The sequence below is a fragment of the Hypanus sabinus genome, chromosome 21 (genome assembly GCF_030144855.1).
Source record: "Hypanus sabinus isolate sHypSab1 chromosome 21, sHypSab1.hap1, whole genome shotgun sequence".
NCBI classification, from domain to species: domain Eukaryota; kingdom Metazoa; phylum Chordata; class Chondrichthyes; order Myliobatiformes; family Dasyatidae; genus Hypanus; species Hypanus sabinus.
Window position 1 is genome coordinate 872,385 of NC_082726.1, and position 19,578 is coordinate 891,962.

The 19,578-nt window shown below is 51.6% G+C and overlaps 1 protein-coding gene across 3 annotated transcripts in view; it reads left to right on the plus strand.

The window, feature by feature from the left end:
- Positions 1-620: 620 nt before the first annotated feature.
- apba2b (amyloid beta (A4) precursor protein-binding, family A, member 2b) overlaps positions 621-19,578 on the plus strand; it is a 90,117-nt gene continuing 71,159 nt past the window's right edge. The window contains exon 1 of one of the 3 annotated variants that reach the window (XM_059945839.1): positions 621-720. The gene's annotated coding sequence lies outside the window, so the exon portion shown is untranslated. The remainder of the gene's footprint in view (positions 721-19,578) is intronic. The other 2 variants (XM_059945840.1, XM_059945838.1) reach the window with 2 other exon arrangements.

Consider the following 19,578-nt stretch of genomic DNA (forward strand, 5'->3'; position numbering starts at 1 on the left):
CTTCTATATTATGTATTGCATTGAACAGCTGCTACTAAGTTAACAAATATCACATCACATGTCAGTGATAATAAACCTGATTCTAATTCTGATGGGCCAAATGGCCTAATTCTGCTCCTATATCTTGTTGTCTGATGTCCCATCATAAAATAAAAGGCAAATCTTGAGGAAGTATACCAGCAGATTATTTTATAAATAGAAGCGTTGAAATGTAAGACCTGCAGAGAGAATTAAAAGCTGCTCTGATGCCCTGACCCTTGCATGGTGTTTGCTGTTCTGTCATTTGATTTTGACTTTCCTCTGAACATGACCATTTTGAGCACTGAAATGTCGTGTACATTGTCGTTGATGCAATAAATGTCCACATAACTCATGTTGCAAACGCTTTTAAAAACGAATTTAGCTGTGGCAAGGGGTCTTATAGAATCATTCAATACAATTGCTCGCTCAACCTTAAAATGCAGAGTCCAGTCTGATGGTAAACGATGCACCAGCCCGGGCTGGAGGTGTAGCATTTCTATTCAGGATCCAGGGTTTCGCATTGACGCTAAGCTAGATGCGTGGCACCCTGGAGTCTGAATATGTAATCTTAGTGCTCTATTCAGATTGCCGGGTGGCAGTGTGTATACCCTATCCAGGGTAGGGGGCTCCATGTACTGGCGAGTCGGAAAGGAACACAAAGGAACTGAGGCGGGGAGGCGGCCCTGAGTGGCCGGACAGGTAAGGGGGTGGGCGGCCCGGGGCGGGGGCTCCGATGGTTATGCCCGCGGCGAAACCCACTGAATGCTGCGGAACTGGTGGCACCTTGAGCCCGAGCAAGTCTTCCTTACCCCTCTCCCGGGTAGCCAACCGCCAGCTCCCGGTACAATAATAAGAGAAGTCCCGGTCGACTAAGCGCTTCGTGTAATCGTCAATCCGGTGCTGAGTCCGGTTCGGTGTAATCAGTCAATCTGGTTCGGAGTCCGATTCGGTGTAATCCGTCAATCCGGTGCCGAGTCCGGTTTGGTGTAATTAATCTGTTGCAATGAGACCGATGCAGATTTGGAATTGATGAAGCACTTGGTACAATAAATTCGATGCAAACTGCATCGTCAGGATCTACCACAAAGACACGGGCATTAGTAGCAGGACAATGACGGGAGACGTGTTTACAGGCAAGACCTTGGTAGAAATTAGAAACAGAATTTTGCGAGGGAGTATTGTGAACTGGCGTGTCGTGTTTACAGACAAATGATAAGGTTCTACATCGCTACATTGTGTGAACAGTTGTTGATGAGGGAGAGGATTTGGCCAAGGAGCCTCCCTCCCCGGAGAGTCTGCGCTTGAGGCCAGAGTTCAGCTAAGATTCCGATTCATTTATTTAGCACAGGAACGTGGAAACAGTCAGTGCAACGCATCGTTAAAGTGAACAACCTAAGGGTGTGCTGGGGGTAGCCCACCACACATTCTGGCACCAACATAGCATGCCACAATGTTCACACGAGACAGGTCTTCATTGTCTCACAAACTGGCAAAATGGACTTCCACCTTCAGTCTTTGTACTAACTTGTCAATGAGGGAACTTTGAGCTCTGGATTTGCAGGGACATCCAACCCCAATCTGATCTGGGGACTCAATGATCCCTTGGAACTGCGACTATGACCTGTAACTGCTGGTTACAGGTGACCCTACAGGATGGGTGATCTTGTGGCAAATATTCCCCTGGGTCTCAAGGTATTGAGACGTTTCTTTAAGCTGTGCCAGTAGTTTCTGAAATTCTCACTGATTAGTCTCTCTTTCAACAGACACTATTTGAGCTTGTTTAGTGGATCTGTATTCTCTCGGGTTCCCTGAGTCTTGCCAATGTTTCCCTCAGTGCGAGGGCTCACCTGAGTCAGATATGCCTCCTGAGAGCATATACCCCCATGCTGGGCATGCAGAACATTGTCATCCTCTCAGTCTCAGCATACTTAAATTCCACTGTTGCAAATCTCTCTGTCCCTCCTACTTCCATCAAACCTGAACCAAGCGTCTGCAGGTGTATCAGATACAAGAATATTGATAATTATTTTGGATTAAAAAAATCACAATTGAGTGTCCTTGCCTGACAAAGATTGAAAGATCCTAGAAAGCTGGGAAATAATATAAATTTAGAGGTGCTTTTCCCAATCCTGAGTCCTGTGTACTTGGTGGGCATTTGCCGTCTGGGATGATGTGCCCCTGGAAGTGAGGTACCTCTGGAGGTGATGGGTGGGATGAGGTGCCTCTGGAGATAACATGCCCCTGGGATGAGGTGCCTGTGGAAATGATGTGCACCTGGAATGATGTACCTTTGGAGATACCATTTTTTTTTCTGCATGATGCCTAGGAGGAGCTAGATTTCTTAGAGGCCATGTGTGACTGGTGGATTTTGAGCTGCAGCCCTTGAACCTTGTCATCTGGAGATGTAGAAACTGAGGTGAGTGGTTTCTGATCTGCACATATGTGCTGTTTGTCCTGAACAGCTCCTGCACCATAACAGCCACTGAAATTTCCTCTGTTGAAGCTTTAATCTTATGTTTCTCCATTAGGTTTCTAATCGGCTCCTTGTGACAAGTTTCAGTGGGATTTATTTTGGGCAGGCAAGGGACAGAGAATGGTCAGTTAGAAGGTCATTGATTATTTTGTTTGCTTTCAACTGGAGGGCATTTTAATAGGATGTTAGCCATTGTGTAGTACTGTCCTGACCTGTCTGGATCCATTGAATAATGCTCACTGGCATGTTGGGAGGAGTCATTGCTGACAACACCCCTTTTCACCCTCATGACCAGCAGAATCTCCTGAGAGCCCCCCCACATCAGCCTCCCCACATCAGCCTCACCACTGGCATAGACTCCTGTAAAATCCCTCCCCTTCACCCTCACCAGCAGCATCATCTCCTGTGACATCCCCTCCTTCACCCACACCACCGGCAGAATCTCCTTTAACATTCCCCCTTCAGCCTCACCACCCGCATAATCTCATGTAAAGTGCCCCCTTCACCCTCACCACCGGCATCATCTCCTGTGACATCCCCCCCTTCACACTCAATGGTGGCATAATTGCTTGTAATATCCCCCATTTAACCTCACCACTGGCATAGTATCCTGTAACTTCCCCCCTTCACCCTCACCACTGGCATCATCTCCTGTGATATCTCCCTCCCCCTTCACCCTCACCTCTGCCAATAATCTCCTGTGTTGTCCCCCCTTCACCCTCACCACCGGCATCATCTCCTGTAACATCACCCCTTCATACTCACCACCGGCAGTAACTCGTGTAAAATTCCCCCATCACCCTCACCACCGGCTTAATCACCTTTAAAATTCCCCCTTCACCCTCACCACCAGCATAATCACCTTTAAAATTCCCCCTTCACCCTCACCACCAGCATAATCATGTGTAAAATTCCCCCCTTCACCCTCACCACCGGCATAATCACCTTTAAAATTCCCCCTTCACCCTCACCACCAGCATAATCTCCTGTAACATCCCCAACCCCTTTCACCCTCACCACCGTCGTAATCTTTTGTGACATCCCCATTTCACCCTCACCACCGGCATAATCTCCTGTAACATACCCCCTTCACCCTCAACACTGGCATCATCTCCTGTGCTATCTCCCTCCCCCTTCACCCTCACCTCTTCCAATAATCTCCTGTGTTGTCCCCACTTCACCCTCACCACTGGCATAATCTCCTGTAACATCCCCCCCTTCACCCTCACCACCGGCATAATCTCCTGTAACATCCCCCCCTTCACCCTCACCACTGGCATAATCTCCTGTAAAATCCCCCCCTTCACCCTCACCACCATCGTAATCTTTTGTGACATCCCCATTTCACCCTCACCACTGGCATAATCTCCTGTAACTTCACCCTCACCACTGGTATAATCTCTTGTGATATTCCCCCTTCACCCTCACCACCGGCATCATCTCCTGTGATATCTCCCTCCCCCTTCACCCTCACCTCTGCCAATAATCTCCTGTGTTGTCCCCCCTTCACCCTCACCACCGGCATAATCACGTGTAAAATTCCCCCTTCACCCTCACCTCTGGCATAATCACCTTTAAAATTCCCCCTTCACCCTCACCACCAGCATAATCTGTAACATCCCCAACCCCTTTCACCCTCACCACCGTCGTAATCTTTTGTGACATCCCCATTTCACCCTCACCACCGGCATAATCTCCTGTAACATCCCCCGCTTCACCCTCACCACTGGCATAACCTCCTACGACATCGCCACACCCCCCTTCACCTTCACCACCGGCATAATCTCCTGTAACATCCACCCTTCACCCTCAACACTGGCATCATCTCCTGTGATATCTCCCTCCCCCTTCACCCTCACCTCTTCCAATAATCTCCTGTGTTGTCCCCACTTCACCCTCACCACCGGCATAATCACGTGTAAAATTCCCCCTTCACCCTCACCTCTGGCATAATCTCCTGTAACATCCCCAACCCCTTTCACCCTCACCACCATCGTAATCTTTTGTGACATCCCCATTTCACCCGCAACACTGTCGTAATCTTTTGTGACATCCCCATTTCACCCTCACCACCAGCAGAATCTCCTGTAACATTCCCCCTTCACCCTCAACACTGGCATCATCTCCTGTGATATCTCCCTCCCCCTTCACCCTCACCTCTTCCAATAATCTCCTGTGTTGTCCCCACTTCACCCTCACCACCGGCATAATCACGTGTAAAATTCCCCCATCACCCTCACCACTGTCATAATCTCCTGTAACATCCCCAACCCCATTTCACCCTCATCTTTTGTGACGTCCCCATTTCACCCTCACCACCGGCATAATCTGCGACATCACCACACCCCCTTCACCTTCACCATCCACATAATCTCCTGTAACCTCCCCCCCTTCACGTTAACCACCGGCATAATCTTCTGTAACATCCCCCCCTTCACCCTCACCACCCGCATAATCTCCTGTAACATCCCCCACCACGCTCACCACCGGCATAATCACCTGTAACATACCCCCCTTCACCCTCACCACCCGCATAATCTCCTGTAAAATCCCCCCCTTCACGCTCACCACCGGCATAATCACCTGTAACATTCCTCCTTCACCCTCACCACTGGCATAATCTCCTGTAACATACCCCCCTTCACCCTCACCACCGGCATAATCTCCTGTAACATCCCCCGCTTCACCCTCACCACCCGCATAATCTCCTGTAACATACCCCCCTTCACCCTCACCACCCGCATAATCTCCTGTAACATACCCCCCTTTACCCTCACTACTGGCATAATCTCCTGTAACATCCCCCGCTTCACCCTCACCACCCGCATAATCTCCTGTAACATCCCCCGCTTCACCCTCACCACCATCGTAATCTTTTGTGACACCCCCCTTCACCCTCACCACCGGCATAATCTCCTGTAAAATCCCCCCCTTCACGCTCACCACCAGCATAATCTCCTGTAAAATCCCCCCCTTCACGCTCACCACTGGCATAATCACCTGTAACTTCACCCTCACCACCAGCAGTATCTCCTGTAACATTCCCTACTTCACCCTCACCACTGGTATAATCTCTTCTGATGTTCCCTCTTCACCCTCATCACCCGCATAATCACCTTTAAAATTCCCCCTTCACCCTCACCACCAGCATAATCTCCTGTAACATCCCCAACCCCTTTCACCCTCACCACCATCGTAATCTTTTGTGACATCCCCATTTCACCTTCACCACCGGCAGAATCTCCTTTAACATTCCCCCTTAAGCTTCACCACTGGTATAATCTCTTCTGATGTTCCCCCATCACCCCCACCACCGGCATAATCTCGTGTAAAATTGCCCCATTACCCTCACCACCTGCATAATCTACACGGACATGCCACCCTTTCACCCTCACCGCCGGCATAATCTGCTGTGCTTTGCCCCCACCTTTCACCCTCACCACGGCAGAATCTCCTGTGTTGTCCCCACTTCACCCTCACCTCTGGCATAATCTCCTGTGACATTTCCCACTTCACCCTCAAAGGCGGCATAATCACCTGTAATATCCCATGTTTAACCTCACCACTGGCATAATATCCTGTAACCTCCCCCCTTCACCCTCACCACCGGCATCATCTCCTGTGATATCTCCCTCCCCCTTCACCCTCACCTCTGCCAATAATCTCCTGTGTTGTCCCCCCTTCACCCTCACCACCGGCATAATCACGTGTAAAATTCCCCCTTCACCCTCACCTCTGGCATATTTTCCTGTGACATCTCCCCTTCACCCTCATCTCTGGTATAATCTCTTGTGATATTCCCCCTTCACCCTCAGCACTGGCATCATCTCCTGTGATATCTCCCTCCCCCTTCACCCTCACCGCTGCCAATAATCTCCTGTGTTGTCCCCACTTCACCCTCACCACCGGCATAATCACGTGTAAAATTCCCCCTTCACCCTCACCACCGGCATAATCACGTGTAAAATTCCCCCTTCACCCTCACCACCAGCATAATCTCCTGTAACATCCCCAACCCCTTTCACCCTCACCACCATCGTAATCTTTTGTGACATCCCCATTTCACCCTCACCACTGGCATAATCTCCTGTAACATACCCCCCTTCACCCTCACCACCGGCATAATCTCCTGTAACTTCCCCCCTTCACCCTCAACACTGGCATCATCTCCTGTGCTATCTCCCTCCCCCTTCACCCTCACCTCTGCCAATAATCTCCTGTGTTGTCCCCACTTCACCCTCACCACCAGCATAATCTCCTGTAACATCCCCAACCCCTTTCACCCTCACCACCGGCATAATCACCTTTAAAATTCCCCCTTCACCCTCACCACCAGCATAATCTGTAACATCCCCAACCCCTTTCACCCTCACCACCGTCGTAATCTTTTGTGACATCCCCATTTCACCCTCACCACCTGCATAATCTCCTGTAACATCCCCCGCTTCACCCTCACCACCCGCATAATCTCCTGTAACATCCCCCCTTCACCCTCACCACCGGCATAATCACCTGTAACAACCCCCGCTTCACCCTCACCACCCGCATAATCTCCTGTAACATCCCCCCCTTCACCCTCACCACCTGCATAATCTCCTGTAAAATCCCCCCCTTCACGCTCACCACCGGCATAATCACCTGTAACATTCCCTACTTCACCCTCAACACTGGCATCATCTCCTGTGATATCTCCCTCCCCCTTCACCCTCACCTCTTCCAATAATCTCCTGTGTTGTCCCCACTTCACCCTCACCACCGGCATAATCACGTGTAAAATTCCCCCTTCACCCTCACCACCAGCATAATCTCCTGTAACATTCCCAACCCCTTTCACCCTCAACACTGTCGTAATCTTTTGTGACATCCCCATTTCACCCTCACCACTGGCATAAACACCTGTAACATCCCCCCTTCACCCTCACCACCCGCATAATCTCCTGTGACATCCCCCCTTCACCCTCAGCACCAGCATAATCTCCTGTAACATTCCCAACCCCTTTCACCCTCACCACCATCGTAATCTCCTGTAACATTCCTCCTTCACCCTCACCACCGGCATAATCACGTGTAAAATTCCCCCATCACCCTCACCACTGTCATAATCTCCTGTAACATCCCCAACCCCATTTCACCCTCACCATTGTCGTAATCTTTTGTGACGTCCCCATTTCACCCTCACCACCGGCATAATCTGCGACATCACCACACCCCCTTCACCCTCACCATCCGCATAATCTCCTGTAACATACCCCCCTTCACCCTCACCACCAGCAGAATCTCCTGTAACCTCCCCCCCTTCACGTTCACCACTGGCATAATCTTCTGTAACATCCCCCCCTTCACCCTCACCACCCGCATAATCTCCTGTAACATCCCCCACCACGCTCACCACCGGCATAATCACCTGTAACATTCCCCCCTTCACCCTCAACACCGGCATCATCTCCTGTAACATCCCCCCCTTCACCCTCACCACCCGCATAATCTCCTGTAACATCCCCCGCTTCACCCTCACCACCGGCATAATCTCCTGTAACATCCCCCGCTTCACTCTCACCACCCGCATAATCTCCTGTAAAATTCCCCCTTCACCCTCACCACCAGCATAATCTCCTGTAACATACCCCCCTTCACCCTCACCACCCGCATAATCTCCTGTAAAATCCCCCCCTTCACGCTCACCACTGGCATAATCACCTGTAACTTCACCCTCACCACCAGCAGAATCTCCTGTAACATCCCCCCTTCACCCTCAACACTGGCATCATCTCCTGTGATATCTCCCTCCCCCTTCACCCTCACCTCTTCCAATAATCTCCTGTGTTGTCCCCCCTTCACGCTCACCACCGGCATAATCACGTGTAAAATTCCCCCTTCACCCTCACCACCAGCATAATCTCCTGTAACATACCCCCCTTTACCCTCACCACCCGCATAATCTCCTGTAACATCCCCCGCTTCACCCTCACCACCCGCATAATCTCCTGTAACATACCCCCGCTTCACCGTCACCACCCGCATAATCTCCTGTAACATCCCCCGCTTCACCCTCACCACCCGCATAATCTCCTGTAACATCCCCCGCTTCACCCTCACCACCCGCATAATCTCCTGTAACATCCCCCGCTTCACCCTCACCACCGGCATAATCACCTTTAAAATTCCCCCTTCACCCTCACCACCAGCATAATCTCCTGTAACATCCCCAACCCCTTTCACCCTCACCACCATCGTAATCTTTTGTGACATCCCCATTTCACCCTCACCACTGGCATAATCTCCTGTAACATCCCCATTTCACCCTCACCACCGGCATAATCTCCTGTAACATCCCCCCTTCACCCTCAACACTGGCATAATCTCCTGTAACATACCCCCCTTCACCCTCACCACCGGCATAATCTCCTGTAACATCCCCAACCCCTTTCACCCTCACCACCATCGTAATCTTTTGTGACATCCCCATTTCACCCGCAACACTGTCGTAATCTTTTGTGACATCCCCATTTCAACCTCACCACCTGCATAATCTCCTGTAACATCCCCCGCTTCACCCTCACCACCCGCATAATCTCCTGTAACATACCCCCCTTCACCCTCACCACCGGCATAATCTCCTGTAACATCCCCCCTTCACCCTCACCACCGGCATAATCTCCTGTAACAACCCCCGCTTCACCCTCACCACCCGCATAATCTCCTGTAAAATCCCCCCCTTCACGCTCACCACCGGCATAATCTCCTGTAACATCCCTCCTTCACCCTCAACACCGGCATCATCTCCTGTGATATCTCCCTCCCCGTTCACCCTCACCTCTTCCAATAATCTCCAGTGTTGTCCCCACTTCACCCTCACCACCGGCATAATCACGTGTAAAATTCCCCCTTCACCCTCACCACTGGCATAATCTCCTGTAACATCCCCCCCTTCACCCTCACCACCCGCATAATCTCCTGTAACATCCCCCCCTTCACCCTCACCACCCGCATAATCTCCTGTAACATCCCCCCCTTCACCCTCACCACCCGCATAATCTCCTGTAAAATCCCCCCCTTCACCCTCACCACCAGCATAATCTCCTGTAACATTCCCAACCCCTTTCACCCTCACCACCATCGTAATCTTTTGTGACATCCCCATTTCACCCTCACCACCGGCATCATCTCCTGTAACATCCCCCGCTTCACCCTCACCTCTGGAATAATCTCCTGTAACATCCCCCCCTTCACGCTCACCACTGGCATAATCTCCTGTAACATCCCCCCCTTCACTCTCACCACCCGCATAATCTCCTGTAACATCCCCCCCTTCACCCTCACCACCCGCATAATCTCCTGTAACATCCCCCCCTTCACGCTCACCACTGGCATCATCTCCTGTAACATCCCCCGCTTCACCCTCACCACTGGTATAATCTCTTCTGATGTTCCCCCTTCACCCTCATCACCCGCATAATCTCATGTAAAATTCCCCCTTCACCATCACCACCGGCATAATCACGTGTAACATCCCCAACCCCTTTCACCCTCACCACCATCGTAATCTCCTGTAACATTCCTCCTTCACCCTCACCACCGGCATAATCTCCTGTAACATCCCCCCCTTCACCCTCACCACCGGCATCATCTCCTGTAACATCCCCCGCTTCACCCTCACCTCTGGAATAATCTCCTGTGACATTTCCCACTTCACCCTCAAAGGCGGCATAATCACCTGTAATATCCCATGTTTAACCTCACCACTGGCATAATATCCTGTAACCTCCCCCCTTCACCCTCACCATTGGCATCATCTCCTGTGCTATCTCCCTCCCCCTTCACCCTCACCTCTGCCAATAATCTCCTGTGATGTTCCCCCTTTAAAATTCCCCCTTCACCCTCACCACTGGCATGTTTTCCTGTGACATCTCCCCTTCACCCTCACCACTGGCATCATCTCCTGTGCTATCTCCCTCCCCCTTCACCCTCACCTCTGCCAATAATCTCCTGTGATGTTCCCCCTTTAAAATTCCCCCTTCACCCTCACCACTGGCATGTTTTCCTGTGACATCTCCCCTTCACCCTCATCTCTGGTATAATCTCTTGTGATATTCCCCCTTCACCCTCAGCACCGGCATCATCTCCTGTGATATCTCCCTCCCCCTTCACCCTCACCTCTTCCAATAATCTCCTGTGTTGTCCCCCCTTCACGCTCACCACCGGCATAATCTCCTGTAACATCCCCAACCCCTTTCACCCTCACCACCATCGTAATCTTTTGTGACATCCCCATTTCACCCTCACCACCGGCATAATCTCCTGTGACATCCCCCGCTTCACCCTCACCACCCGCATAATCTCCTGTAACATACCCCCCTTCACCCTCACCACCCGCATAATCTCCTGTAACATCCCCCGCTTCACCCTCACCACCGGCATAATCACCTGTAACATCCCCCACTTCACCCTCACCACCCGCATAATCTCCTGTAAAATCCCCCCCTTCATGGTCACCACTGGCATAATCACCTGTAACATTCCTCCTTCACCCTCACCACTGGCATCATCTCCTGTGATATCTCCCTCCCCCTTCACCCTCACCGCTGCCAATAATCTCCTGTGTTGTCCCCCCTTCACCCTCACCACCGGCATCATCTCCTGTAACATCACCCCTTCATACTCACCACCGGCAATATCTCGTGTAAAATTCCCCCATCACCCTCACCACCAGCAGAATCTCCTGTAACATCCCCCCCTTCACCCTCACCACTGGCATAATCACCTTTAAAATTCCCCCATCACCCTCACCACCCGCATAATCTCCTGTAACATACCCCCCTTCACCCTCACCACCCGCATAATCTCCTGTAACATCCCCCGCTTCACCCTCACCACCAGCATAATCTCCTGTAACATCCCCAACCCCTTTCACCCTCACCACCATCGTAATCTTTTGTGACATCCCCATTTCACCCTCACCACCTGCATAATCTCCTGTAACATCCCCCGCTTCACCCTCACCACCGGCATAATCTCCTGTAACATTCCTCCTTCACGCTCACCACCCGCATAATCTCCTGTAACATCCCCCGCTTCACCCTCACCACCGGCATAATCTCCTGTAACATTCCTCCTTCACCCTCACCACCGGCATAATCACCTTTAAAATTCCCCCTTCACCCTCACCACCGGCATAATCACCTTTAAAATTCCCCCTTCACCCTCACCACCAGCATAATCTCCTGTAACATCCCCCGCTTCACCCTCACCACCCGCATAATCTCCTGTAACATACCCCCCTTCACCCTCACCACCGGCATAATCACCTTTAAAATTCCCCCATCACCCTCACCACCGGCTTAATCACCTTTAAAATTCCCCCATCACCCTCACCACCAGCATAATCTCCTGTAACATCCCCAACCCCTTTCACCCTCACCACCATCGTAATCTTTTGTGACATCCCCATTTCACCCTCACCACCTGCATAATCTCCTGTAACATCCCCCGCTTCACCCTCACCACCCGCATAATCTCCTGTAACATACCCCCCTTCACCCTCACCACCGGCATAATCTCCTGTAACATCCCCCGCTTCACCCTCACCACCCGCATAATCTCCTGTAAAATCCCCCCCTTCATGGTCACCACTGGCATAATCACCTGTAACATTCCTCCTTCACCCTCACCACTGGCATCATCTCCTGTGATATCTCCCTCCCCCTTCACCCTCACCGCTGCCAATAATCTCCTGTGTTGTCCCCCCTTCACCCTCACCACCGGCATCATCTCCTGTAACATCACCCCTTCATACTCACCACCGGCAGTAACTCGTGTAAAATTCCCCCATCACCCTCACCACCGGCTTAATCACCTTTAAAATTCCCCCATCACCCTCACCACCGGCTTAATCACCTTTAAAATTCCCCCTTCACCCTCACCACCAGCATAATCTCCTGTAACATCCCCCCTTCACCCTCACCACCTGCATAATCTCCTGTAACATACACAACCCCCTTCACCCTCACCACCGGCATAATCTCCTGTAACATCCCCCCTTCACCCTCACCATTGGCATCATCTCCTGTGATATCTCCCTCTCCCTTCACCCTCACCTCTGCCAATAATCTCCTGTGATGTCCTCCCTTCACCCTCACCACCGGTATAATCACGTGTAAAATTCCCCCTTCACCCTCACCACCGGCATAATCACCTTTAAAATTCCCCCTTCACCCTCACCACCGGTATAATCACGTGTAAAATTCCCATTTCACCCTCACCACCCGCATAATCTCCTGTAACAAACCCCCCTTCACCCTCACCACCGGCATAATCTCCTGTAACATCCCCCCCTTCACCCTCACCACCCGCATAATCTCCTGTAACATCCCCCCCTTAACCCTCACCACCGGCATAATCTCCTGTAACATCCCCCCCTTCACGCTCACCACTGGCATAATCTCCTGTAACATCCCCCCCTTCACCCTCACCACCCGCATAATCTCCTGTAACATCCCCCCCTTAACCCTCACCACCCGCATAATCTCCTGTAACATCCCCCCCTTCACCCTCACCACCCGCATAATCTCCTGTAACATCCCCCACCACGCTCACCACCGGCATAATCACCTGTAACATTCCCCCCTTCACCCTCACCACCCGCATAATCTCCTGTAACATCCCCCCCTTCACGCTCACCACTGGCATAATCTCCTGTAACATCCCCCCCTTCACCCTCACCACCCGCATAATCTCCTGTAACATCCCCCCCTTAACCCTCACCACCGGCATAATCTCCTGTAACATCCCCCCTTCACTCTCACCACCGGCATAATCTCCTGTAACATCCCCCCCTTCACCCTCACCACCCGCATAATCTCCTGTAACATCCCCCCCTTAACCCTCACCACCGGCATAATCTCCTGTAACATCCCCCCCTTCACGCTCACCACTGTCATAATCTCCTGTAACATCCCCCCCTTAACCCTCACCACCGGCATAATCTCCTGTAACATCCCCCCTTCACTCTCACCACCGGCATAATCTCCTGTAACATCCCCCCCTTAACCCTCACCACTGGCATAATCTCCTGTAACATCCCCCCCTTAACCCTCACCACCGGCATAATCTCCTGTAACATCCCCCCTTCACTCTCACCACCGGCATAATCACGTGTAAAATTCCCCCCTTCACGCTCACCACTGTCATAATCACCTGTAACATCCCCCCCTTAACCCTCACCACTGGCATAATCTCCTGTAACATCCCCCCCTTAACCCTCACCACCGGCATAATCTCCTGTAACATCCCCCCTTCACTCTCACCACCGGCATAATCACGTGTAAAATTCCCCCCTTCACCCTCACCACTGTGATAATCTCCTGTAACTTCACCCTCACCACCAGCAGAATCTCCTGTAACATTCCCTACTTCACCCTCACCACCGGCATAATCTCCTGTGACATCCCCCCTTCACCCTCAGCACCCGCATAATCTCCTGTAACATCCCCCCCTTCACCCTCACCACCATCGTAATCTTTTGTGACATCCCCATTTCACCCTCAACACTGTCATAATCTTTTGTGACATCCCCATTTCATCCTCACCACCGGCATAAACACCTGTAACATCCCCCCCTTCACCTTCACCACCGGCATAATCTCCTGTGATATCTCCCTCCCCGTTCACCCTCACCTCTGCCAATAATCTGCTGCGTTGTCCCCCCTTCACCCTCACCACCAGCATAATCTCCTGTAACATCCCCAACCCCTTTCACCCTCAACACTGTCGTAATCTTTTGTGACATCCCCATTTCACCCTCACCACCTGCATAATCTCCTGTAACATCCCCCGCTTCACCCTCACCACCCGCATAATCTCCTGTAACATACCCCCCTTCACCCTCACCACCGGCATAATCTTTTGTGACATCCCCATTTCACCCTCACCACCTGCATAATCTCCTGTAACATCCCCCGCTTCACCCTCACCACCCGCATAATCTCCTGTAACATACCCCCCTTCACCCTCACCACCGGCATAATCTCCTGTAACATCCCCTGCTTCACCCTCACCACCCGCATAATCTCCTGTAAAATCCCCCCCTTCACGCTCACCACCGGCATAATCTCCTGTAAAATCCCCCCCTTCACGCTCACCACCGGCATAATCTCCTGTAAAATCCCCCCCTTCACCCTCACCACCCGCATAATCTCCTGTAAAATCCCCCCCTTCACCCTCACCACCGGCATAATCTCCTGTAACATCCCCCCTTCACCCTCACCACTGTGATAATCTCCTGTAACTTCACCCTCACCACCAGCAGAATCTCCTGTAACATTCCCTACTTCACCCTCACCACCGGCATAATCACCTGTAACATTCCCTACTTCACCCTCAACACTGGCATCATCTCCTGTGATATCTCCCTCCCCCTTCACCCTCACCTCTGCCAATAATCTCCTGTGTTGTCCCCACTTCACCCTCATCACCCGCATAATCTCATGTAAAGTTCCCCCTTCACCATCACCACCGGCATAATCTCATGTAAAGTTCCCCCTTCACCCTCACCACCAGCATAATCTCCTGTAACATCCCCCCTTCACCCTCACCTCTGCCAATAATCTCCTGTGTTGTCCGTCCTTCACCCTCACCACCGGCATAATCTGCTGTGCTTTGCCCCCACCTTGCACCCTCACCCCCACAGAATCTCCTGTAATATCCCCCCTTCACCTTCATCACCGGCATAATCTCCTGTGTTGTCCCCACTTCACCCTCAGTACCGGAATAATCTCCAGTAAATTTCCCCCTTCACCCTCCCCTCCAGCATAAACTCCTCAAACATCACCCCATCACTCTCTCCACCGGTATAATCCTCTGTAACATACCCCACTTCCCCCTCAACACTGGCAGAATCTCCTGTAACATCCCCTATTCACCCTCACCGCCGGCATAATCTGCTGTGCTTTGCCCCCAACTTTCGCCCTCACCACCGCAGAATCTCCTGTAGTATCCCCCCTTCATCCTTACCACCGGTATCATCTCCTATGATATCCCCCCTTCACCCTCAATGGCGGCATAATCGCCTGTAATATCCCCCCGTTCAACCTCACCACTGGCATAATATCCTCTAACTTCCCCCCGTTCAACCTCACCACTGGCATCATCTCCTGTGATATCTCCCTCCCCCTTCATCCTCAATTCTGCCAATAATCTCCTGTGCTGTCCCCCCTTCACCCTCACCACTGGCAGAATCTCATGTAAAATTCCCCCATCACCCTCACCACCGTCATAATCTCTTGTGACGTTCCCCCTTCACCCTCACCACCAGCATAATCTCCTGTAACATCCCCAACCCCTTTCACCCTCACCACCATCGTAATCTTTTGTGACATCCCCATTTCACCCTCACCACCGGCATAATCTCCTGTGACATCCCCCCTTCACGCTCACCACTGGCATCATCTCCTGTAACATCCCCCGCTTCACCCTCACCTCTGGAATAATCTCCTGTGACATTTCCCACTTCACCCTCAAAGGCGGCATAATCACCTGTAATATCCCATGTTTAACCTCACCACTGGCATAATATCCTGTAACCTCCCCCCTTCACCCTCACCACTGGCATCATCTCCTGTGCTATCTCCCTCCCCCTTCACCCTCACCTCTGCCAATAATCTCCTGTGATGTTCCCCCTTTAAAATTCCCCCTTCACCCTCACCACTGGCATATTTTCCTGTGACATCTCCCCTTCACCCTCATCTCTGGTATAATCTCTTGTGATATTCCCCCTTCACCCTCAGCACTGGCATCATCTCCTGTGATATCTCCCTCCCCCTTCACCCTCACCTCTTCCAATAATCTCCTGTGTTGTCCCCACTTCACCCTCACCACCGGCATAATCTCCTGTAACATCCCCCGCTTCACCCTCACCACCCGCATAATCTCCTGTAACATACCCCCCTTCACCCTCACCACCGGCATAATCTCCTGTAACATCCCCCGCTTCACCCTCACCACCCGCATAATCTCCTGTAAAATCCCCCCCTTCATGGTCACCACTGGCATAATCACCTGTAACATTCCTCCTTCACCCTCACCATTGGCATCATCTCCTGTGATATCTCCCTCCCCCTTCACCCTCACCTCTGCCAATAATCTCCTGTGTTGTCCCCCCTTCACCCTCACCACCGGCATCATCTCCTGTAACATCCCCAACCCCTTTCACCCTCACCACCATCGTAATCTTTTGTGACATCCCCATTTCACCCTCAACACCATCGTAATCTTTTGTGACATCCCCATTTCACCCTCACCACCGGCATAAACACCTGTAACATCCCCCCCTTCACCTTCACCACCGGCATAATCTCCTGTGATATCTCCCTCCCCGTTCACCCTCACCTCTGCCAATAATCTCCTGCGTTGTCCCCCCTTCACCCTCACCACCAGCATAATCATGTGTAAAATTCCCCCTTCACCATCACCACCGGCATAATCTCCTGTAACATCCCCAACCCCTTTCACCCTCACCACCATCGTAATCTTTTGTGACATCCCCATTTCACCCTCACCACCTGCATAATCTGCGACATCACCACACCCCCTTCACCTTCACCATCCGCATAATCTCCTGTAACAACCCCCCCTTCACCCTCACCACCGGCATAATCTCCTGTAACATCCCCCCCTTCACCCTCACCACCGGCATAATCTCCTGTAACATCCCCCCCTTCACTCTCACCACCCACATAATCTCCTGTAAAATACCCCCCTTCACCCTCACCACCCGCATAATCTCCTGTAAAATCCCCCCCTTCACGCTCACCACTGGCATAATCACCTGTAACTTCACCCTCACCACCAGCAGTATCTCCTGTAACATTCCCTACTTCACCCTCACCACTGGTATAATCTCTTCTGATGTTCCCTCTTCACCCTCATCACCCGCATAATCTCATGTAAAGTTCCCCCTTCACCATCACCACTGGTATAATCTGCGACATCACCACACCCCCTTCAGCTTCACCACCCGCATAATCTCCTGTAATATCCCCCCTTCACCCTCACCACTGGCATAATCTCCTGTAATATCCCCCCTTCACCCTCACCACCGGCATAATCTCCTGTAACATACCCCCCTTCACCCTCACCACCCGCATAATCTCCTGTAACATTCCTCCTTCACCCTCACCACTGTCATAATCTCCTGTAACTTCACCCTCACCACGCACATAATCTCCTGTAAAATCCCCCCCTTCACCCTCAACACTGGCATCATCTCCTGTGATATCTCCCTCCCCCTTCACCCTCACCTCTTCCAATAATCTCCTGTGTTGTCCCCACTTCACCCTCACCACCGGCATCATCTCCTGTAACATCCCCAACCCCTTTCACCCTCACCACCATCGTAATCTTTTGTGACATCCCCATTTCACCCTCACCACCTGCATAATCTCCTGTAACATCCCCCGCTTCACCCTCACCACCCGCATAATCTCCTGTAACATCCCCCGCTTCACCCTCACCACCCACATAATCTCCTGTAACATCCCCCCCTTCACGCTCACTACTGCAGAATCTCCTGTGATGTTCCCCTTTCAACCTCAATGGCGGCATAATCGCCTGCAATATCCCCCGTTCAGCCTCACCACTGGCATCATCTCCTGTGATATCTCCCTCCCCCTTCACCCTCACCTCTGCCAATAATCTCCTGTGTTGTCCCCACTTCATCCTCACCACCAGCATAATCAAGTGTAAAATTCCCCCATCACCCTCACCACTGGCACAATCTGCTGTGTTGTCCCCCTTCACCCTCATCACCAGCAAAATCTCGTGTAAAATTCCCCCTTCACCCTCACCTCTGCCAATAATCTCCTGTGTTGTCCCCCGTTCACCCTCACCACCGGCATATTCTCCTGTGTTGTCCCCCGTTCACCCTCACCACCGGCATAATCTCCTGTGTTGTCCCCCTTCACCCTCAACACCGGCATAATCTCGTGTTAAATTGCCCCTTCACCCTCACCACCAGCATAATCTCCTGTGACATTCCCCACTTCACCCTCACCTGCACCATAATCACTTGTAAATAACCCCCCCCCCCACACCCTTCACTCTCACTGCCAGAATAATCTCCTGTAAATTTCCCCCTTCACCCTCCCCTCCAGCATAAACTCCTCAAACATCACCCCATCACTCTCTCCACCGGCATAATCCTCTGTAACATACCCCACTTCCCCCTCAACACTGGCAGAATCTCCTGTAACATCCCCACACCCCTTTCACCCTCACCATCATAATCTTTTGTAATATCCCCCCTTGACCCTCACCACCGGCAGTATCTCCTGTAACATTCCCCTTCAGCCTCACCACTGGTATTATCTCTTGTGATGTTCCCCCTTCACACTCATAATCTCGTGTAAAATTCCCCCCTTCACCCTCAGCACCGGCAGAATCTTGTGTAAAACTCCCCCATGACCCTCACCACCGTCATAATCTCCTGTAACATCCCCCTCCACCCCCACCACCCGCATAATCTACTGTAACATCCCCCTCCACCCCCACCACCCGCATAATCTACTGTAACATCCCCCCTTCACACTCTCCACCGGCAATAATCTCCAGTAGCATCCGACACTTCACCCTCACCACCGGCATAATCTCCTGTGACATCCCCCCTTCATCCTCACCACCGGCATAATCTCCTGTGACATCCCCCCTTCATCCTCACTGCCTTACAGAATCTCCTGTAACATCCTCCCACTTCACCCTCACTACCGGCAGAATCTGTTGGGAGGAGTAGGCAGTGACACCCTCCCTTTCAGCCTCACTTCCAGTTAATCTCCTGGGCTCTGGTTTTGGTGGACACCAATATGAAATACTGGTAGAACTTTCATTAAGAGCCTGAACATGTAGGTTGGGATTGGAAAATGTTCAGTTCTCTCACAGATGGCATGTGGGTTTCACTCTGAGCTGAGATTGCAGTTGGATTGTCTCATTGTGAATGGGGTTTCACTCTGACCTGAGTTTGTAGTTGGTGTTGTCTCATCGTGAATGGGGTTTCACTCTGACCTGAGTTTGCTGTTGTGTTGTCTCATCGTGAATGG